The sequence below is a fragment of the Myxocyprinus asiaticus genome, chromosome 13 (assembly GCF_019703515.2).
Source record: "Myxocyprinus asiaticus isolate MX2 ecotype Aquarium Trade chromosome 13, UBuf_Myxa_2, whole genome shotgun sequence".
In the NCBI taxonomy this organism is placed as follows: Eukaryota; Metazoa; Chordata; class Actinopteri; order Cypriniformes; family Catostomidae; genus Myxocyprinus; species Myxocyprinus asiaticus.
The window spans coordinates 1,973,223-1,998,348 of NC_059356.1; the positions used below are offsets into that span (position 1 = coordinate 1,973,223).

The 25,126-nt window shown below is 39.5% G+C and overlaps 1 protein-coding gene across 4 annotated transcripts in view; it reads right to left on the bottom strand.

Annotated features, from left to right (window-relative positions):
• The window catches only part of LOC127450318 (testis-expressed protein 2-like), an 87,309-nt gene extending 67,664 nt beyond the window's left edge, over positions 1-19,645 (bottom strand). For 3 of the 4 annotated variants that reach the window (XM_051714319.1, XM_051714318.1, XM_051714317.1), the window contains exons 1-2: positions 19,532-19,645; positions 15,286-15,347 (exon numbers count right to left, since the gene is read on the bottom strand). The gene's annotated coding sequence lies outside the window, so the exon portion shown is untranslated. The remainder of the gene's footprint in view (positions 1-15,285; positions 15,348-19,531) is intronic. The other variant, XM_051714321.1, reaches the window with a different exon arrangement.
• Between the last annotated feature and the right edge of the window lie 5,481 nt (positions 19,646-25,126).

Consider the following 25,126-nt stretch of genomic DNA (forward strand, 5'->3'; position numbering starts at 1 on the left):
GGAAAGTATTTGGGGGCAGTTTTAACTGTTCATGAGGTGGATGGCCTGAGGGAAAAAAACTGATCCTCTGCCTGGCTGTTCTGGTTCTCAATGCTCTGTTGCACCGGGGACCTCAAGATGGCGCCGAGTATGGCTGCTGCGTTGCGAGCTCCGACACAACATAGCAATGTTTTGTTTGTTTACAATTCTTATGTTTTTTGTCTTGGATGTTGTCTGCCTTATTGTCTACAACAGACAAACACTTTTGGACATTGGTTCAGCGATCTCACACCGAAAACCGGACTTCACATTCCTCAATGCCGACCCGCTGTTTACAAACACGCAAGCGGAGCCCTTTGTCTGGGCAGCACGGCCGCGGAAACGCAGGAGAAAAAGGGGAAACAGAGCCGGCGTTCTCATCAGAGTAAGACGCCGTGCAAATCGACCCCCGCTACCCACTATTCTACTGGCAAATGTTCAGTCTCTGGATAACAAGCTCTGCGAGCTGAAAGCACGGATCTCTTTCCAACGAGATACAAGGGACTGCTGCATTATCTGCCTTACGGAAACTTGGATGTCTGCGGAGATTCCAGACTCAGCCATTGAACCCGCGGGGTTCTCCATGCACCGAGCGGACAGAGCGAAAGACCTCTCAGGTAAAAGTAGAGGAGGTGGTGTATGTTTTATGATCAACAAGTCCTGGTGTGATCAGAGGAACGTACATTCTATCAAGTCTTTCTGCTCTCCTGATCTGGAATTTCTTATGCTTCTGTGTCGACCATTCTGGCTACCGAGGGAATTCACAGCGGTCATTATCACTGCTGTGTACATTCCCCCACAAGCCGACACAGACCGGGCACTCAAGGAACTGAATGGGAGTATAAGTGAGCAAGAAACCGCACACCCTGAGGCCGCGTTCATTGTGACCGGGGACTTTAATAAAGCCAGTTTAAAATCAGTCGCACCAAAATATCACCAGCACATTAGTTTCAACACACGAGGGGACCGGGTTTTGGACCACTGCTACTCTCCCTTCCGGGATGGCTACAAATCCCTCCCCCGCCCACCATTTGGCAAATCGGACCACTCTTCCATTCTGCTTCTGCCCGCTTACAGGCAGAAACTGAAACAGGAAGCACCCACCCTCAGAACGATCCAGTGCTGGTAGGACCAATCAGATTCTATGCTACAAGACTGTTTTGATCACACGGACTGGGAGATGTTCTGGTCCGCCTCTGATGACGACATCGAGCTTTACGCTGATAGCGTAATGTGTTTCATCAGAACGTGCGTAGAGGAAGTGATTCCGACCAGAACTGTACGAATCTATCCGAATCAGAAGCCGTGGATCAATAGCGATGTTCGCGCGGCACTTAATGTGCGGACCTCCGCTTTTAATTCCGGGAACGCGGAGGAGCATAAACAAGCCAGTTATGCCCTCCGAAAAACAGCAAAACGCCAGAACAGGAGCAAGATTGAAGGACAGTTTAACACCACCAACTCTAGAAGCATATGGCAGGGAATTAACATCATCACGGACTTTAAAGGGAATAAAAACTCCGCCATGAACACCGCTGCCTCTCTACCGGATGAGCTAAATACTTTCTATGCTCGTTTCGAGGGAAATAACACCGCCCTCACGGAGAGAGCTCTCGCGGCTGAAGCTACAGAGGTTAGTTCACTCTCTGTCTCTGTAGCGGATGTAACCCGATCCTTCCGACGGGTGAATATCCGCAAAGCCGCGGGCCCAGACGGCATTCCGGGCCGCGTCATCAGAGCGTGCGCGAACCAGCTGGCTGGTGTTTTTACGGACATTTTCAACCTTTCCCTCTCTTTGTCTGTAGTCCCCACATGCTTTAAAACATCCACCATTGTGGCTGTTCCAAAACAATCAAAAATAACTTGTTTAAATGACTGGCGTCCTGTTGCTCTGACCCCCATCATCAGCAAATGCTTTGAGAGACTAATCAGAGATTACATCTGCTCTGTATTGCCACTCAATCTTGACCCACTGCAATTTGCTTACCGCAACAACCGCTCCACTGATGATGCCATTGCATCTACAATACACACTGCTCTCTCCCACCTGGAAAAAAAGAACACTTATGTGAGAATGCTGTTTGTAGACTACAGCTCAGCATTCAACACCATAGTGCCCTCCAAGCTAGATGAGAAACTCCGGGCTCTGGGCTTAAACAGCTCGCTGTGCAGCTGGATCCTGGACTTCCTGTCAAGCAGACACCAGGTGGTTAGAATAGGCAGCAACATCTCCTCATCACTGATCCTCAACACTGGAGCCCCACAGGGCTGTGTTCTCAGCCCACTACTGTATTCCTCGTACACACATGACTGTGTGGCAACACATAGCTCCAATGCCATCATTAAGTTTGCTGATGACACGACGGTGGTAGGTCTGATCACTGACAATGATGAAACAGCCTACAGAGAGGAGGTGCACACTCTGACACACTGGTGTCAGGAGCACAACCTCTCCCTCAACGTCAGTAAGACAAAGGAGCTTGTGGTGGACTTCAGAAGAAAAGACAGAGAACACAGTCCCATCACCATCAATGGAGCACCAGTGGAGAGAGTCAGCAGCTTCAAGTTCCTGGGTGTCCACATCACTGAGGAACTCACATGGTCAGTCCACACTGAAGTCGTTGTGAAGAAGGCTCATCAGCGCCTCTTCTTCCTGAGACGGCTGAGGAAGTTTGGAATGAACTGCCACATCCTCACACGGTTCTACACCTGCACTGTGGAGAGCATCCTGACTGGCTGTATCTCCGCCTGGTACGGCAATAGCACCGCCCACAACCGCAAAGCACTGCAAAGGGTGGTGCGAACTGCCAAACACATCATCGAAGGTGAGCTTCCCTCCCTCCAGGAAATATATACAAGGCGGTGTGTGAAAAAAGCTCGGAGGATCATCAGAGACTCCAGCCACCCGAGCCATGGGCTGTTCTCACTGTTACCATCAGGTAGGCGGTATCGCAGCATCAGGACCCGCACCAGCTGACTCCATGACAGCTTCTTCCCCCAAGCAATCAGACTTCTGAACTCTTGATCTCTCATGATCAAAATACATCTGCACTGCACTTTATTACCCTTACTCTTATATCTCACACCGGACTGTCATAAATTATATTATTATTATTATATTATGTCTCTCTTAACAACTGACTATCAACCGACAGCCTGAATGTCAATACAGTACAATACTGTACATTCTATATATATATATATATATATATATATATATATATATACATACACTTTTTTTTAATATATATTTTAATTTTTATTGAATAATGTGTATCTATATAGTAAAAAAAAAATAAAAAAAAAAAATTAAAAAAAACAGCGTATTGTATACTGTACAGTGTATGTTATTATTTGTATATTGTTGAGTGTAATTATGTGTATAACAGATGTTTAAATTGTGTTGTGTTAATTTGATGTTATTGTAAATTGGTATATGTCTCATCACTGTCACGACTGCTATGTTGATTGGAACTGCACCCAAGAATTTCACACACCATTGCACTTGTGTATATGGCTGTGTGACAATAAAGTGATTTGATTTGATTTGATAAAAGGGCAACAGTTTGAAAAGGAAGTGTGCTGGGTGAATGGGGTCAAGAATGATTTTACCAGCCCTTTTCATCACTCTGGATGTGTACAGTTCTAGCAGGGTGGGTAGGGGGCAACCAATAATCCTCTCAGCAGTCCGAACTGTCCTTTGTAGTCTTCTGATGTCCGATTTCATAGCTGAACCAAACCAGATAGTTATAGAAGTGCAGAGGACAGACTCAATGACTGCTGAGTAGAACTGTATCAGCAGCGCCTGTGGCAGGTTGAACTTCCTCAGCTGGCGAAGAAAGTACAACCTCTGCTGGGCCTTTTTCAAAATTGAGTCTATGTGGGTCTCCCACTTCAGGTCCTGTGAGATGGTAGTGCCCAGGAACCTGAATGAATCCACTGCTGCCACAGTGCTGCTCAGAACTGTGAAAGGGGTTAATGCTGGGGTGTTCCTCCAATAGTCCACTATCATCTCCACTCTTCTGAGCGTGTTCAGCTCCAGGTTGTTTTGACTGCACCAGACAGCCAGCTGTTCAACTTACCTTCTGTATGCAGACTCATCGTCATCTTGGATGAGGCCAATGACTGTAGTGTCGTCTGCGAACATCAGGAGCTTGACAGAGGGATCCTTGGTAGTGCAGTCATTTGTGTACAGGGAGAAGAGTAGTGGGGAGAGCAGTCAAATCAGGCTTGTAGTTCCAGCTCTGCTTTATTTGTCCATTCTTTACAGTCCTTACTACAGGTTTAGCGGATTTTAGTTTCTGCCTGTAGATCGGAAGATGAGTCAGACAGTGATCAGAGAGTCCCAAAGCTGCTCTAGGGACAGCTTTATTGTATAGCAACAAGTGTATTTCTGTCTCTGGTGGGGCATGTAATGTGCTGTCTGTATTTGGGCAGTTAAATCTCCAAGAATATCAATAAGTGAGTCCGGGTATTGTTGCTCCATGTCTGTAATGTGATCAGCTAGCTGTTGCAGCGCTGCGCTCACACACGTGTGTGGAGGAAAATAAAAACAAGAATACCAGAGGAAAACTCCCGTGGCAAGTAGAAAGGCTTACAGTTTATGAAGAGTGCCTCTAAATTAGGACAGCACATCTTCTTCAGCATTGTTACATCTGTATACCAACATTAGTTGATGTAAAAACACGTTCCACCACCTCTTGTTTTTCCCGTTAACTCAGTGGTGCAATCCGCTCTGAACAGCTGGAAGCCCGGTAGATGTAATGCACTGTCTGGAATGGCTTCACTCAGCCAGGGGTCCGTGAAGCACAATGCAGCAGAATTTGCAAAGTCCTTATTTTTGCGGGTGAGGAGAAGTAATTTGTCCGTTTTGTTTGGAAGAGAGTAGAGATTCGCTAGATGGATGCTTGGCAGCAAGGTTCACGGTTCGAAAGCCGTGCTGTCGGAGCTTGACCAGTGCGCCGGCTCGCTTCCCATGTTTGCGTCTTTTAACGCGCTTGTACAGCACCGCTGCTCCTCTGACTGACTAAATGTCCAACAGAATGTCCGAATAATCAAAAACCGGTAAAAGATTGTCTGGCGTGTGCTACTGAATATTCAGCAGCTCGTCTCTGGTAAAACTGATCAGAAATAAATGACTAAACACAAACAAATAAAAACAGCAAAAGAACTAGAGAGCTCCATACCGAGGTGGCCATTCGCTGCACCATCTTAGGAAGAATAAAGACTCTAAATGATCTTTGATCTGTTTGAGACAATTAAACTGTAAATGCTTATCAATGTGATGACTCCGCTGCTCTTACTCGAACCAGCACTACAAAACACATGCCCATCCCATGCTCTACCAAATTTTTCAGCTACCTGTGCAGAAAGGTGTTTCTTGAAGGAACACTATGTAAAAAAAAAAATGTACACTTAAGAAAAGATATAACCTTCCTTCTTTTTATAGGGTGCCCCAACACATTAATATTCCACATGGAGAGAAACATTTTACCTATATTAAAGTGTGACATGTTGACATGCAAAGAAAAATTGTGTACCCAAGGCTAAATTATATAGACCACAATTCAACATTGGTGTAACCATAAAATCTTAAATAACCCACAGAAAAAAATAAAAATGTACACTTTGCACATAACATTCCCAACTGGTGTCCATCCCCCGGAAATCCATGAGACCCTCCACCACACCATTGCTACAAGATTACTTCAGTCTGGTGTTTTTTTTTTTTTTTTTTTTTTTTACATACACCATACAACTGAACTGCACATGAAACTTTTCAATGAAATAGGCCCAAGTAAATAACAACATCAAACCCACAAAATGAACAAATAAACTCAACAATAAGCCAATGAAGGAAAAATAAAAGTAGATTGAGAGAGACAGACAGTGGGAAGCTAACCGAAAAACAAACCCTCTCAGACCGCATCAGCAAAATACTCGATGTGTAGTCCATACCACTGATTCAGCGCAGGCAAAGCCACCCACTCACTCCATTTATTTAATGAAGGTTATAGCTTCTCGTGGGCACGTGAAAGTTTTACGTCCGTCCTTGGCATCAATTCTCAGTTTAGTCAGGAAAAGCAAAGCTCATATACTGTGTGTGAAGTAACTTCTTACACTCTTTGAATCTTTCCCATTTTGCTTGTGTAACACTGGCAAAGTCTAGAAAAACATAATGTTGTAATCCTCCCAGCACGTAAAACGTCTCTGTCTGCCGACCGCAAAAATCTTGCCAGAATGGATCGGGGTCTGTCACCTGCTCTGGGAAGCCGACCGAGAGCACTGTGCGTGCGCTCTTTTTCCAGATGACGGCCTGCTGTGTCGAACAAATTCGGAATAAGCCCATCCAGGAACATGCCCATACCTTTCTCTCAGGGATTCCAATGAAACAAACATTATTATGTCTGCTTCGATTTTCTATATCCTCTAATTTTTCCCACACCTGACCCATATCAGTTTTGGTGGCTGGCGGGATAGTCTGCAGCTCTTTTCTGGCTGCTTCCAGAGACTAGATTCCCTTTTCAGCCTCATCCATTCTTGTGATCAGTGCAGAAAGTTTCGCTTCCATAGATGTGGTCGCTTAATGTATTACCGCGAGGCCCTCCATGTCGGTTGAGATTTCGTTTGCTCTGCATAAATGTTTGCAATATCTTGACCTACATCCTGAGGTGCGCTGTCATTCCCAACCGGACCCCCACCATCTTGCTCTTGAGAGGCTTCAGACGTGTGTGACCGTAAATGTCCCCACAGGCCGATGATTTTGAATTCTTTGACATCCTACACTCCCTGCGCAGTTTAACAATCAAAACTATATCAGTTCTCACCGAGAAATGTTGATTGAACAATAATTGTAGCAAAGTGTAGCGGAGAACGCCACAAGGCTGCTTCCACTTGCATGGTGGTGGTGTAGTGGACTAAAGCACTGAACTGGTAAGCAAAAGGTTGTTGGTTCAATCCCCACAGCCACCACCAAGGCACTTAACTCCAGGTTGCTCCAGGTGGATTGTCCCTGTTATAAGGGCACTGTAAGTCGCTTTGGATAAAAGCATCTGCCAAATGCATAAAAATGTAAATGTAAAAAAAATTAAATGTGTTTAGGATACTGTTTTTCATTAAAAAATGTCATAGTTTGTTTTACAAAAATCATAATAAATCTACCCATGGTAGTGTCGATCCATGCTTGGTTTTACTTGAGGTTACCATGGTTTTGTTACTAATACCACCGTTTAAACATGGAAAACTATGGTACATTTTTATAAGGGCAAATGCAAAATAGAATAAAGGGCTTTAAAGCCTGGACCTTTGGGAATTATGGAAAAAGTTAGTTTTCCTTCTGTGTAAAATCTGTTCTCTACTAATGCTCTTTGATTGTAAGAAAATATAGGCCTTACTGTTTTTGTTTGCCCTCAGAAATTCCAAGAGATGATTGAACTTGAATCAAAAAGATGAAAGGAGTTCCAACTCAATTCCACTGTCAGAATAATTTAGCCCTATATAATTTAGGTGTTAACTTTGTACCTTTATTGATATTATAGATAACAATCCAGCTGTGAATTTATTTCTGCATCCCAACTCAAAATCAGTCCCTTTCTGTCGAATGATAATTTTAGTGGGACAAAATATGCAGTATTATTGGTAATTGCACAATTTTTTTTTTTTTATAATAATAATAATAATAATAACAACCTTGCTTTTATTATTCGTTCCTGTCTTTATATTTTTCATTTTATAGGCCCCAAAAGTAACAACTTTTTGCAAGGGAACACAAACTATTGCAAGGTAATGTGAAACACATTGCAAGGGAACGCAAACTATTCCAAGGGAACAAAAAAAACAGGGAGGGAACTATTAGGGTTGCCATTGTGTACGCTGTTACTGGTTTTACGTGGTACAAGGGACAACACCGGTGTGAAATTTTATACCGGGTAAAAGAGGGAAACATTATGAATGGAACTTCCAATATCAATACAATAGCCAAATGAATAGAATAGCCTTTAAATAAAGAATAGTTGCATAATGAAGAGTTTGCGACCCATGATAAATGAACCTAAATAACACATTGAAAGCCAGATGTTCTTTACCAACGTATTAAATTACACAGGCAGCAAAGTACGTGCACTGACAGAAGACGTTTAATTGCAGGTAGCAAATATAATGTGCATGGTGGGTAACTGTAAGACATCATGGATTCAGAATGACACAAGAAATACTGTTAGACACACAGACATGCGCTTGAAGAAACACACCTTGATATATTTTTAAGAACAGATGAAAGAAAAGCCGTCTATGCGCATGTCTGACATTCGGAGGCATGCAGTCTCATGGAACATGCATATGTAAAGGGTTCTCACTCTTTCTTTGATTCAGTCTTCTGAAAACAATTTGCAAGAATAGTACCATCTATGAGAATGCTGCAAATGACCTCAGATTATCTCAGCTCAGGAGGTGCTCTGAGTTCAGTTCGCTTAATTTCCACAGAGTAGTTCGTTGTGATAGCAATTCTGCAGGGTCACTTTATATATAGCCTATACATCTGTGATTAAATAATAAAATCATTCGTGTTTTTCTATTATTTTATGAATGAATGTTCACCTCAAACCATGATTTATATTTCAGTGATTATTATCATCATTATAATTATTATGTTTACATTTATAATTGTTTTTGGCTCTTAATTTTTATTAGCAATTTTCCATCTGTTTGTGGTTATGGAAAGGTGGTTATGTATGATTTTTTTTTATTTTATTTTTTTTTCCACTTGATTATTTTAATTGTTTTTTCATTTCGTTTGAAGTGCAATTTGAATTTAGAAATGTCTTTGGTTTAAGTTTTTTGTTTTTTAAATAAATGAATTTAATTTTCAATGCAAAATCACTAAAGCAAGAATATTCACCAATCCCTCAGGGTTGACGACGTAGTTGGATATTGATATTTGTTTTTTTCGTGAACATATTTATTGCATATCGCCCAGCCCTAGGAGGGAACAAAACAAATGTATTCCGAAGCAGCTAAACTGGGTCCTGGGATGAAAGGTAATAAAACACCAACATTAAACATACAACAACCCACAATAAGTGATGACAAAGAAATACCCAACACATAGCCCATGATGAGAATGCACAAATGAAGTAGGTTCGTTGCCAAATAGATGTTGCCCTTCACAACTGTTGAAAAGCCATCTTTCAAAAAGTTGAACAACACTCAGTTTCATTAAAATTTTTAGTTAAAATAAATAAAAAAATAAAGTTCAAATTTTGAAATCAAGCTGCCTTGTGTTATTGTGTAGGCTATTGCTTAACGAAAATTACCCCATAGTACCACTTAGCATACAACCAGTGGTAATACAGTGGTTAGTCAGTTTGAACATGAACACCGCACCGGTGTGAAAATTATGATATCGTGGCAAGTCTACAAACTATTTTTGTAGTTTTTCTCCCAATTTGGAATGCCCAATTTCCAATGCGCTCTAAGTCCTCGTGGTCGCATAGTGATTCGCCTCAGTCCGGGTGGCGGAGGACGAATCCCAGTTGCCTCCGCGTCTGAGAGAGTCAACCCGCACATCTTATCACGTGGCTTGTTGAGCACGTTGCCACGGAGACATAGCGCGTGTGGAGGCTTCACGCCATCCACCGCGGCAACCACGCTTAATTCACCATGCGCCCCACCGAGAACAAACCACATTATAGCGACCACGAGGAGATTACCCCATGTGACTCTACCCTCCCTAGCAACCGGGCCAATTTTGGTTGCTTACGAGACCTGGCTGGAGTCACTAGCGAACTAGCGAACTCCAGGGGTGGTAGCTAGCGTATTTTTTACCACTGAGCTACCCAGGCCCCAAGTCTACAAACTATTGCGAGGGAACGCAAAACGTATTAAGAGAGAACACAAACTATTGCGAGGGAATGCATAACTTATTACAAGAGAACGCAAACTTATGCGAGGTAACGCAAACTATAGTGAGGTAGCACAAAACGTATTACAAGAGAATGCAAAACATTACAAGAAAATGCAAACTTTTGCGAGGTAACACAAACTATTGTGAGGGAACGCAATACTTATTACGAGAGAACGCAAACTTTTGCGAAGGTAACGCACACTATTGCGAGGTAGCGCAAACTATTCCAAAGGAATGCATAACTTATTACGAAAGAAAGCAAACTTTTGTGAGGTTATACAAACTATTGTGAGGTAGCACAAAACGTATTATGAGGGAACGCAAAGCATTACGAGAGAACGCAAACTTTTGCAAAGTAGCTCAAACTATTGCGAGGGAATGCAAACTATTGCAAGGTGGCACAAATTATTGGGAGGGAATGCATATCTTATCAGAGAATGCATACTATTGCTAGGGAACGCAAAACTTACTATCAGATAACGTAAACTATTTTGAGGTAGCACAAAACTTATTGCGAGGAAACAGAAACTATTGCGAGGGAATGCAAAGTATTGTGAGGTAGCACAAAACTTATTGTGAGGGAACAAATTATTGTAAGGGAAAGAAAATCTTATCAGAGAACGCAAACGTTTGCAAGATAATGCAAACTATTGCGAGGGAATGCAAATTATTGTGAGGTAGCACAAAACTTATTGCGAGGGTATGCAAAATATTATAAGAGAACGCAAACTTTTGCAAAGTAATGCAAACTACTGCGAGGTAGCACAAACTATTGAAAGTTAATGCAAAACTAATTGCAAGGGAACACAAACTTTAGCGTGGTAACACAAAACTTATTGCAAGGTAATAAAAACCTATTGTGAGGGAACACAAAACTTGTGAGGGAATGCAAACTATTGCAAGGGAACACAAAACTTATTACGAGATAATGGAAACTTTTGCGAGGTAGCGCAAGCTATTGTGAAGGAATGCATAACTTATTACAAAAGAAAGCTAATTTTTGTGAGGTAATGCACAACTTATAACGAGTGAATGCACATTACTGCAAGAGAACACAAAACCTTTTGTGAAGGAACACAAAACTGTTGTGTGGGAGCAACATCATAATGGCATGCACGCAGCTTAGAGGGAACATTGGTCATAGTCAGCTAACAAAGAAAACCCAGTTCACTTGGCATCCACACAAGAATACCAGAAAGGGGCATGGAAGAGAAATGGTCTAACTATCCATAAAGCACTGTTTACATGGTGCTAACTACACCCACAGAATTACATCCGTAACACCAGAAATTCATCTGCCTAGAAAAGTAGCCGTACCACTAAAATAACTTTACATCTCAAACAACACACACACTTTTTGTACAGAAGAATTAATATAAAGTACTTTAACAAGAATATGAGCTTCAGATGTCTGCTTTAAACACTTCAATGCACTTGCCCTATAGACTTCCATGAATGTGCATTATAGTAAAAACTCATTTGTTTATAATGACTGAGCTGAACTTTTGTATTTGTGGTAATTGACAGCACGTCTCAAATCTTGTACATAGACATTAATTTGAAAATAACCTGGAGCTTCCTTTAACTGGCCTGTATTCAGATTCATGTGTGCACACAATCCATCTCAAGTGAGTCATGTGAACAACACAGTTACTGCTGAGTCACACAGGCAGGGTTCACACACAGGCTTTCACACACATTTACACACAAACAGAAAGACGGACACAGAGAATATGTGCCATATTATGGTTCATTAAAGTGCTCTCTCTTCTGCATTGGACTGCGTCCTCACTGAGGGGTTTTTATGTCTATAAAATCATGAATCTCCTGTCAATGTAATAAAATAAAGAGAAATGAGGGGAAATAAAAAAACAAACAGAAAGAGGAACAGAAAAGGAAAAGTCACAAGGAAAATCCTTTCACATTGCTTAGTTTTAGAAATGCAGTGAGTTTTTTTTATAAGGGTTCGGCCCTCTGACACACTGTCCCGTGTACACTTACATAAGGCTAGGTAATATGTAAGAAATACTTTCACAATATTTCTATAAAAAAATCATTGTGATATCCGATTACATTGTCAACCGCCTTGCCTCCACTGTGGAGCCCGTTATGTAATCTTATTACTTACATGACGCAAGTAATAGTCCTAAGAGAAACAAATAAATAGGATTAAAAAAATATTACAAAAAAAACATATATAAAAAAAATTATTTCCCCTCATGACTCAAGTTTTTTTTTTTTTTTGGAATGCCCAATTCCCAATGTGCTTTTTAAGTCCTCGTGGTCGCGTAGTGATTCGCCTCAGTCCGGGTGGCGGAGGATGAATCCCAGTTGCCTCCGCGTCTGAGACCGTCAACCCGCGCATCTTATCATGTGGCTTGTTGAGTGCGATGCCACGGAGACATAGCGCGTGTGGAGGCTTCACGCCATCCAGCGCGGCAACCACGCTCAACTCACCATGCACCCCGCCGAGAACGAACCACATTATGGTGACCACGAGGAGGTTACCCTATGTGACTCTGCCCTCCCTAGCAACCGGGCCAATTTGGTTGCTTAGGAGACCTGGCTGGAGTCACTCAGCACGCCCTGGGATTCAAAGCGAACTCCAGGGGTGGTAGCCAGTGTATTTTACCACTGAGCTACCCAGGCCCCAGCCCTCAAGTTCTTGCACGTGTCTGCGACAAGCTGTCGGAACGGGTTTTCAGATGGTCAGGTTAGTTATACTCCATTCCACAATGCTTTACAGGAATATTCCGGGTTCAATACAAGTTAAGTTCAATCGACAGCATCTGTGGCATAATACTGATTACCACAAAAATTTATTTTGACTCGTGCCTCCTTTTCTTTAAAAAAAGCAAAAATCTGTATTACAGTGAGGCACTTACAATGGGGCCAATTTTTGGAGGGTTTAAAAGGCAGAAATGTGACGCTAATCATTTTATAAAAGCACTTCCATTAATTCCTCTGTTAAAACTCATGTATTATTTGAGCATTTTAAGGTTTGTTAACATTATATCATCATGGCAACGAAGTTGTTAAACTGGCCATAACTTTACACAGAAACTATTTGTAAGTAGGGGTGGGTAAAAATATAAATTTTCCGATGCATCGCGATCTTCATTTGAATGATCTCAATATGATGCGCAACCCTGTACTACAATGAGGAAATCACTTGCATTTGCAACCAAAAGTCAATATATTTGGCAACTGGCTGGTAAATGTTTACATTTCACTCACCAGTAATTGTGTAGTTTAGTTATGAAGTGTTCAGCAGCGAGATCCTTTCAAAGCGTGTTGAGAGTAAAAGTTGTTCCGTGTAATGTGTGTCCAAAGACGAGATCCACGCAAACCATTTGTCATTGAATAATGTCTCTTTTAATACCCTTTTTGTTCTTTACAGTCAGTTGTTGGTCAAAAACAACTACAAAAAAACATTTTATTCGAATCATGCAACACACAGATGAGGTAAAGCCATTCGAGTCCTCTCTAGTTAACATGCGCTCATTTAAAAGCGATGTTTACAGAAATGCCGTTTTTTGTTAAAGAGACAGTACTGGTATTAGCATGTGTTCAACAAATCAATGTAAATACTTGTAAACAGAACAAATTATGAATAAATATGTACAGAATAAATATGTAAGAAAAAATAATATATAAAATATAACATCTTATTTATTGATTGAATACATTTATTTGTACATTTTTAAAAAGCTAAAATGTGACCAAAATGATGATAAATTATTAAAATATAATTAGTAAAATTATAAAAAATAATATTTTTCTGATGTCTCTAGTTAACATGTCCCCTGTATAATTAACAGCATTAGCTGGGAGATAATTTCTTTCATATATAAGCAAAAGGGACATTATAACCCACATGAATTGATATTAAATCAAATAAAATCGACATTGGAATCGAATCGAGAGCCTGTGAATCAGAATTTAATTTAATTTAATCTGGAAATCTGTATCAATACCCAGCCCTATTAGTACACTTACTAATAAAAAAAATAAACAAATTTTTTTACCACACTTAAATAATGTTTACATGCACATTGTTTGTCTTCTTGTGGTTAAACTTTTGAAACAGTGAGTATTTTAACGGTCAAAAATTGGCCCCCATTCACTTCCATTGTAAGTCTCACTGGAACCCAGATTTTTTTATTTTTTTAAAGAAAAGGACGGGCAAATCAAAATTAATTTTCATGGTAATCAATATTATGCTACAAATGCTGTCGACTGAGCTTTACTTGTATTAAGTTAGCCAATAACAATTAAAATATAGCTAGGAAAGACGAAAAAGGCCTATGAGAAATGTAAACCTAATGTATTGTCCTAAAACATGACATCCACTCACAGAATAAAAGATGAACTTGATGAATTGGCAGGGTAAAAAATTATGTGGAAAAAAATAGGCATACTTTGCCTACAACAGCCATTTACTACTTAGACCGTACTTATTTTAACATGTCATCGTGGACCTTAAGGGATTAATCCATGAACTCGAAAAGCCTGCTCGACTGGAACAGTAGTTGCGGACATGCATTAAGTGACTTGTAAACCAGTAGAACCAGTAGATCTGGCATTCTTGCACCACCACTCTTTGCTCGTCTTGCGAGAGGGCATTTTTCTGCGTGCACTGTGAGTGGAGGCATGCACAGTCTAATGTAAAATGAAACTTTGTATACCTCCACTCCAGATATCCGCCTTTTAAATAGTTGCATTACTTATTATATTTCAAAAAGTAACATGACAGTAATTTCAGCATAGCCTTTGTTAAAATATAAAGCTAAACGTAAATGTGTAAAGACACAACTTCCAGTGCCATCTAGCAGCAACAACAGCCTACCATTTATTCTGACACATCCCTATCCGATAATGTTTTTAACATTTGGGCGTAATTTGATTAGCATCTAAAAACGTAAGTGCATGATCAGGGGCATATTAACGCACAGGCTTACATGGGACGAATCCCAGGGTCCCAAAACAGGGCTCCATTAGCGGCATACTCCACCCTTTTACCCGTCGTTGCTCTCAGGAGGAGCGCATATAAACGTGCAGTGGGAGACGCTGATACAAACATAAAGACGGAGATGGTGCGCAACCACCTGCCGGACGACTGGCAACGGTCCCGCGGAATAGTGAGCCCATGGACCCCAATGTATCTTAATGTGCCCGTGCACGATGACTATTGGGCTACTGTTCTACTATATATTTGGCAACTTTCCAGCTCCATGGTTTGTCATTACAATATATATATTGTCGCTTTCTGATTACATCATCCTATCGCACAGCACTATTTGAAAAACATGACTTCAGAGCAGAGCGTCATGAATGAGGGCATAGTTCAAAATCATAGCACTTACGTCGAGACCTCAGCCGCATTCAGTCTCAACCTGCAACCGTGTCTGTGTACGCCGTCATCAACCTGCAGACCACACAGACACACAACACATTACTATTGCAAAAGCATGCTAAAAAAAAAACACTGTGTGCTTTAAATTCGGTATATGTTTGTTGATACTCCATCACATGTCCTGTTGTGGGCAAAACAAGCAGTTGTACATTACATTAGATGATTTACTCTCATAATGAAAATGAACGGCTGTTAAAGACCTCGAGAAATGGCTTGAGCCTCATCCTTCAGTGTCAGTGCTCTAAGTTCAACTCAGGCTGTATGTTGTGATGGCAGGTTAAAGCGTACAGGTCGCTGACAGCACTGCTGTCTGTCACTCAACACACACAAACATACAGACAAACACTCATGCAACTTTAATGAGTTCAGTGTGTGTGCAGCACCCACACTGACAAACACACTTCTGCAGAAATTAAAATGAATGCAAATAAAAGTGTACTTCAGTATGTGAGAGAGAGCATGTCAACAAATATGAAGCACCCGTAGAGACCAAATATTAATCTTTTTTCATTTCCATGTAAGGGACTATTTCTAGCTAACATGATCACACGGGAAGTCGGCATGTTGTTTCTGAGAGATCCGGTACACTACGATTGGCCACATTATGCCGAATCACTGACAAGCGGCATCTGCTCCAGTGTATTTACTTTGCCCTGTGATGTGACCAAATGCACGTTGCATCAGCAGTGTGGGAGGCTCGGGTTCGAATCCCCTGATGAAACCAGGAAGAAATCATGTTCATATACTCAGTGATGAGCGCGATTTTGGAGGCTGCATTTTTCCCTCTAACATTATATTTTTACTCCACTGATGGTTAGGTTTAGTTTGGGGTTTGTGTTGGGGGTTCAGGTTATAAAGTTTGCATTCATCTTCACTGTATTACAGCCTGTACAGCTGAAAACAACTCGCTTCACAACTCACTTTTGGCGCCCCTCTGTGGACATTACACATGGTAAATGGACCTCACACATGCACATTAGGGCTGGGCGATAGGACGATGTAATTGGGTATCGACAATATCTTACAAATATCCAGATGCTGATTGTGACACTCATTAAAAGATGATTATTGACTATATCGGGAAATGGCAAAACCATGGATCTGGGAAGTCAGCAAATATATGAAACAATAGCCCAGGGTGTGAAACTAGCACCTCCCATCCGCCAAATGCAACGAGGCTGAATCCAGTTTGCAAGCTCCTTGTCCAAATGTATTTCATGCGCGGGTAATTTTGCTCATCTACCCACAACAGGCGGGTGACCTGTAAGACGTCTCGGAGTGACACATGACAAGAAATGCTTTTAGAAACACACTTTATTATATTTTTAAGAACAGACAAAAGAAAAGCAGTCAATGCTTGTGTCTGATTCACTGTTTGTTCAGAGGCGTGCAGCATGAGCCTGTCTCGTGGAACACACGAATATACAGAGTTATCACTCCTTTTTCTCTATTTCATTCGTCTGAAAACTGTTTGCAAGAATAATGTCATCTACGAGAATGCTGCAAATGATCATCTCAAGAGGTGCTGTGAGTTTAGTTCACTTTATTTCCACACGGTTAGCATGCATTGTGAACACAATCCTGCAGGTTCACTAATATATATCTTTGTATGAAAGAAGACGACGAAAGTGATTAAATCATAAAATAATACAAGACACATTCACCTTGAACCTAAAATGATCCATTTTATTTTCTTTAGGCAGTATTAACTATACTCCCAAAACGCAATACAAACACAAATTCGACGAGAACACACATTTGGCAGCATTATTTTGGGAACAAGTATATTGTCGTTGGCGTATACTTGCGTGATGGCAAATGGAGCCATTGGAGATGGTAAATGTTTGGATGTGGGGAGGTGGTTATATAAGATTTTTTGATCACTTTTTTTTTGTTTGTTTAAAGTGCCACTTGAATTTAGAAATGTCTTTTAAGTTTTTCATGTTTCAATAAATTAAATTTTTTAAAGCAAAATCAATAAAGCAAAAATACTCACAACCCTCGGCAGGGGGATTGACGATGTAATAGGATATCATGATATTTTTTTAAGGCGATTATCGATCAAATATTTTTTACAGCAACACTTACCACTTTGGCCACTGGAGGCAGTGTTTCGCATTTCGATTTTGGCTAATGAAAATTCAACCTAATGTTACTGATTTCACTGAGATCAGTCTGGCTGTGGCTTAAAGTATCTCTGACTAAACTCACACAAGTAACCTTTTTCAAATGTAAGCCGTGTCTTCAATGAAGGTCAGTCAGAGTATCTTTGACACAAAATGCTTTGCTTATTTGAATTGTAAAAAGAATGATTAAATAACTGCAGAAACGGGTCATTAACAGCTCACCAACTATCCTCTAAATCTGTTTGCAATGCAAAAGAGATCTATTCTATTTTTAGAGCAGCGAGAATCACAATCCCCATGATTTCCCAAGGCAACTGAGACTGAACACAAATTCCCTTAGCCCTGTACATAAAATAACAAAGAGTATTCTGTCAATACATTTGACATTATAAGATTTAAATTATTATATTACCTTATGTTTTTGGATATTCATATTTTAAGTACTTAGGCTATTTACATTTTGGAGATCCTTTTCCTGATATGCCCCTTATAAACATTTACCATAATACTGTAACCATACACTGTGGTTTCTGCCCAAATACCATAGTTGCTAGAGTTATTTTAACTGTGGACTCCTTCAAACGTTGTAAGAGGCTTTCACAATATTTCTGCTGGCTATTAACAAGTTACAACAGAACTATGGTATTTTGGTGGAAATGATTGTTACCATGGTGAAAATCTGACAGTCTGGTTTTGATGAAAATGAGATTTTGTTGTAATATATAATATACGTATATGTAGACTCTAGAGACGTTGTCACATGTCATGCGTTAAGTCTTTAAGCTTAAAGCATTTTTTAAGCATTTTTTTACTCCTCTTTCCGTGTGAATATATTGTTATTCCTATCTGACCATGAAAGTAAACTTTGCTGGTTGCAATTATCGATTTATCATGTATTGGGACATGCTAGGATGCAAGGTGACTAAGAAAATCAGGCAAACATGTGGTTTAAACATTAAACTCAGGGTGAATAAGTGTGGGACACCTACCCATGGCATAAACATGGTAGCAAATAGTCCTTCTAGAGTTTTGTTAGCTGTCATTCAGTCAGAAAGTTTAGATACGTTATTCAAGACAAATAATGAATGATTTAATTGGTAAAGTCCGATAGACAGGCATATATTGTACAGTGAGAAATAGATCATAGTAGCTTTAATCCAAAATGATTATAAATGTGTTTAGCCTATTTGTTTGTTAGCATGTGTGTGCTTCTTAAAAGGGTTAGGAAAAGCAAGATGTGTTACAATTGATACATGTGCAAGCATTAGAAATATTTGAAAACAATCTCAGAGTATAAAATGTGTCAGTTTATTTCACTCAAGTTTTTTAACCTGTAGGCCCAAAATCTCATTTAGCACAATACAAGTGAGTGTTATATATGTTATATATGTTGAAATAAATTCGCTCCATGTCTTCACATTTTTAATTATGTGAAATATAAACAATAATTGCAGGTTTTTGACATTCATTTTATTGGTAGACAGATAAAGGCAACTCATGTGAAAAAATGGCATGTTTATTCTCGCCAGTATTTGTGCTTAATAGCAAAAAGTGTAACAGCTGGTAGTACCCTGGCAAACTTTGAAGTAAATTCTTCTTCCCTAAAGTGTTTCATGGCGACAATTAGCCACTAGTACCATATGCATAAAGTACTATTGTACTACTATGGTTTTTGGACACAGCGCCTTGCTAATATCATTTTAGACATTGTAACTTGGAGTGCCATGTAAATACCATGGTGTTTGAATATCATTATCATTCAGTAGCATGATACATATCAGACTGCCATCGTATTACTATCTGATAACAACATCACTGCACCACCACAGTACTTTTCTCTAAAGGTAAACATCAGCTGTCTGTCAATCATCCGCGACTGCATCAGTGTAGAGACGCAGTTCGAGATTATACAATGAAACACAAGCACAGACAGAGCAGATTTCCGCGCGGTTGCTATGATACTCGTCTATCTGTCTGGAGACAGTCATGCGGCTCATAGCAACAACACATAAATGATGATGATGATGATTATGATAATGATGATGATGATGGGCGTGAGCACGATCTTACCAGTACACATCTTCATCAAGCTGTCCTTCAGCGCGTCAAACAAATGCCGTAGACATCTCATTATGTCTGTTTATGAGCCACTGACAAGAAAGCGAGCGGAGGAGGAAATGTGAAAATAACCCATACAGACTAGAGCAATCCCACTATGATCCGCGCGACTGAATGATGCACGTCCAGGTCATGTCTCCATTCACGCGCTCTGTGATTGATTAAAATGTCTGGTACAATGGGCGTGTGTTTGTGTTTTCGTGACCTGGGCAAAAGAGCGGGACGCGGCGCCCCCTGCAGGATGAAACATGATTTTGATCAGATTGGACTCGTATATTATATTATATTATATTATATTATATTATATTAATAATAGATATACGTATACAAATCTATACTTATCATAGAATAGTTTTATTAAATAATACAATTATCATATAAATATTACATTATATTTTGTATATATATATATACATTTTATCAAGCAATTAAAATACACATTAATTTTAATTATTAAAATGAAAGCTTAATCCTTTGATTTAATATATATATATATATATATATATATATATATATATATATATATATATATATATATACATATATTGAAAGAGTTGCACATCTGGCCACTGCAATAATGGTATCTTCCTCAGTATTCCACTTTCATGTTGAATTAATGTTGTTATTTAAAAAATAATAATATCATAATTATACATGAGTGTTTGCTCAACTAAGGGCACTTTTATGTCCCAGAGTTGAAGGTTTTTATTTACAAAATAAAAAATATTTTTATTAAAATGAACAGATTTCCACTTTTTTCTTTATGATACATGATCACATCACAATATAAATGTATTGGAAACTTTATACCATGCCTTCAAAATATATTTTCGCTGCTTTGCAAATGGCTTTTATAAATAGTTATTGTTGTTTCATCTTTGTCCTAGACCCAGACTTTCAACCTTAAAACAGGACAATTCATCATGCAAAAATGATTAAATTACCTTTTTAATACAATTATATTCAAAACAGTTAAATAAATTATATTACAATATATATTACATTGCATTATACTATTATGTCATGAATGAACAATATATATACTTAATAGTATATAATATATTAGTAGATATACACCTATATGTATATCTACTAATGTCTCAAACAGCATATTTCAGCAAGATTTACATACAGGTGCATCTCAATAAATTAGAATGTCGTGGAAAAGTTCATTTATTTCAGTAATTCAACTCAAATTGTGAAACTCGTGTATTAAATAAATTCAGTGCACACAGACTGAAGTAGTTTAAGTCTTTGGTTCTTTTAATTGTGATGATTTTGGCTCACATTTAACAAAAACCCACCAATTCACTCTCTCAAAAAATTAGAATACATCATAAGACCAATAAAAAAACATTTTTAGTGAATTGTTGGCCTTCTGGAAAGTATGTTCATTTACTGTATATGTACTCAATACTTGGTAGGGGCTCCTTTTGCTTTAATTACTGCCTCAATTCGGCGTGGCATGGAGGAGATCAGTTTGTGGCACTGCTGAGGTGGTATGGAAGCCCAGGTTTCTTTGACAGTGGCCTTCAGCTCATCTGCATTTTTTGGTCTCTTGTTTCTCATTTTCCTCTTGACAATACCCCATAGATTCTCTATGGGGTTCAGGTCTGGTGAGTTTGCTGGCCAGTCAAGCACACCAACACCATGGTCATTTAACCAACTTTTGGTGCTTTTGGCAGTGTGGGCAGGTGCCAAATCCTGCTGGAAAATGAAATCAGCATCTTTAAAAAGCTGGTCAGCAGAAGGAAGCATGAAGTGCTCCAAAATTTCTTGGTAAACGGGTGCAGTGACTTCGGTTTTCAAAAAACACAATGGACCAACACCAGCAGATGACATTGCACCCCAAATCATCACAGACTGTGGAAACTTAACACTGGACTTCAAGCAACTTGGGCTATGAGCTTCTCCACCCTTCCTCCAGACTCTAGGACCTTGGTTTCCAAATGAAATACAAAACTTGCTCTCATCTGAAAAGAGGACTTTGGAACACTGGGCAACAGTCCAGTTCTTCTTCTCCCTAGCCCAGGTAAAATGCCTCTGACGTTGTCTGTGGTTCAGGAGTGGCTTAACAAGAGGAATACGACAACTGTAGCCAAATTCCTTGACATGTCTGTGTGTGGTGGCTCTTGATGCCTTGACCCCAGCCTCAGTCCATTCCTTGTGAAGTTCACCCAAATTCTTGAATCGATTTTGCTTGACAATCATAAGGCTGCGGTTCTCTCGGTTGGTTGTGCATCTTTTTCTTCCACACTTTTTCCTTCCACTCAACTTTCTGTTAACATGCTTGAATACAGCACTCTGTGAACAGCCAGCTTCTTTGGCAATGAATGTTTGTGGCTTACCCTCCTTGTGAAGGGTGTCAATGATTGTCTTCTGGACAACTGTCAGATCAGTAGTCTTCCCCATGATTGTGTAGCCTAGTGAACCAAACTGAGAGACCATTTTGAAGGCTCAGGAAACCTTTGCAGGTGTTTTGAGTTGATTAGCTGATTGGCATGTCAAAATATTCTAATTTTTTGAGATAGTGAATTGGTGGGTTTTTGTTAAATGTTAGCCAAAATCATCACAATTAAAAGAACCAAAGACTTAAACTACTTCAGTCTGTGTGCATTGAATTTATTTAATACACGAGTTTCACAATTTGAGTTGAATTACTGAAATAAATGAACTTTTTTGCACGACATTCTAATTTATTGAGATGCACCTGTATGTATGTAGGCCTATGTGTGTAGGGTATTTGTCCATACAGTATATGCATGTATTTTGTCAAAATAATTAAAATTGTTGCAATATAGTTCATACTGAAAGCTAATATTGTTATTAAAGTATCCATCAGTTTGCTTTCTCAGACAATGAGTTAAATGTATGGATTTGGTCAAATAATCTCAATGCATGTGGGTGTTCATTTGGAATGGAGGAGCTCCATCTAGTGGCCGCTGATAAAATGACGTTCAAAGTTTTGTGCCGATGAAAGACACCATTTCACTTTACTATACAGACTAAAAAAGTTGGGATTAATCGAGCAAAAATAACATTGATAAGAGTTAATCACCATAAACAATTAAAATATAGCTTTGTAATCATTTAGTCCAGGGATCTGACATGAGTGGATGGTAGTAGAGGAACACACTGCATATCATTCAGAAGTTTATTTATTTCACTAAACATCTGTGATAGTTACTTTAAAACCAAATATAGGAAAGTACTGATATCATACGTATGGAATGCAGTAAGCTATTTAAATTCAGTGCTTTATACCATTATTTGCATCGGTGTTCAATCACAATGTAAATTACTAATAAATATGAACATGAAATACACTAATTTCGGTTCTTTTGAGACCAGAAGGGCGGGACAAAAATAATGTCACTGTACTTCATGAGATGAAATCAAACTTTGAAGACATAATCAAGCTCGTAACTTCAAGAACCTGAAGGTAACAATTTAGTTCACTATCACTTTATCCCTTGTGCTGAAATCAAATGAATCTCTTCCTCTGTCACCATTGATAGATCTTATTTTAGGAGTTTTCATTAAGGATCAGAAGAAAGAGAGCAAACAAACCTGCTGTCATTTACTCGCATGAAAAGAGGGAGAGAGAGCGATTTAATAATGGATGTGGTCGTGCTCCCAGCAGAAGACGTTCAGTCGTGATGAAGATCATAGCAGCACAGACTCCTGCTGATGCACTGAGAGCAGAACTACTGATCACCTCCTCTCGTCCTAATAGCAGAGCTTAATAAAGCGTGCACTTCAGTCAAACTGCATCAGCACAAACGTCTCTGCCAGCTGATGACTCAAAAGCACAAAGTCACTTTTATTTACCTGCTTTCAACTCAAACACTGATATGCGTTTAAGTGTGTGTGTGTGTGTGTGTGTGTGTGTGTGTGTGGACACCTAAAAGTTGTGTTGTCACAATTCCCCCCCCCCCCCACACTCCTTTTTTACATCGTGACATTAATTTCCAGACATTTAAGAATGTTTCCTTAAATTCTCATTACCATACATCATACTTCAACCTTACTGCAATGCATCGATCTGTTTTGAGAATGAGACTTTTTTTTACGTTACGGTAATAAGAATGAGATCTTTTCACATTATTTTAATGAATTATTTTTTCTTCACATTACAGTCATAAAAATGATTTATTTATTTTATTTTTCATTTTTGTATTTTTTTGCATTACAGTAATGAGAATTATATTTTTTTCACGTTACGGTAATGAGAATGGGCCTTGTCCGCATTACAGTCATTAGATTGAGATTTTGTTATATTACAGTAATGAAGAATATGATTTTTTAAAATGATTTTTGTATTAACAATTTTTATTGATTCCCTTCAACAAATTAAATAAACATAACAGAAAATACGGAATCAAGTTATGTAAAATTAAACCCTTCCCCCCGAACATTCCCTTTCAGGTGGAGGCGACTGAATGCATAATAATAATAAAAAAATCTTGGGTAGGCCTAGCCCACCTTTGCCAATCGGCCTATGTAATTTACTGAAATGTAATCTGGGACGTTTACCATTCCAAATGAAGGACTTCGCTATGCTATCAAATTGAAACATTTTCTGGGAATAAAATCCCCAAATACTTAATGCCCTGTTTGGGCCACTGCAAGGCGCCCGGCTGGAAAGCCGTTATTGGACAGTACGCTGTCAGAGCCAAAGCTTCAGATTTAGACCAATTCACACTATATACTGAGAACTTAGAAAAGGAATGAATAATTCTGTGGAGGCAAGGCATAGATCTAGTGGGGTCGGAGACAAATAATAAAATATCATCCGCGTAGAGCAAAAGCTTATGCGGCACACCTCCTGCTGTCACCCCTGGAAAATCATCTTCCCTTCTTATCGCGGCTGCTAATGGTTCCAGGGCAAGACAGAACAATAATGGGGAAAGAGGGCAACCCTGCCGGGTGCCCCTATCCAGAGTAAAATAATCTGAAATTAATCCATTCGTTTGAACAGCCACTACCGGCTGTCTATAAAGTAACTTAATCCAACCAATAAAAGTATTCCCGTACATTTCCAAAATCTTAAAAAGATAATCCCATTCTACCATATAGAACGCCTTTTCGGAATCAAGTGAGATTGCAGTGACCGGAGTCTGATCGTTCGCCACTGACCACATGATATTGCCTTCCTTTACGCCTCGCCTCGTGTAACACGCAATCTTTATCTGATGACTTTAGAAATTTGGCCAGAATTGATTGGGGCCTGTCTCCCTCAGCGGATCGCCAAGCCGGGACCCTGTGAGCTCACTCGATTTCCAGCTTATGGATTGTTATGTCGAGCAGACTCAGAAAGAGCCCATCCAGGAATTCCACCATATTCTGAAACCTCTGCTCCCTTAGGAATTCCAACAATTCCACTGCTTCTTGGTGGCTTCTGCTTGAGCACGTAAGTGTCTTTTAATGTCTCCCGAGCCCGAGTATTTTGAATTCTTTGACATATCATCTTCCTAGAACAGTTAAGAATCAGGGTGTATCGAATCTCACCGGTTTATGGTGCAGAGCTCGCCATTCACACATCCG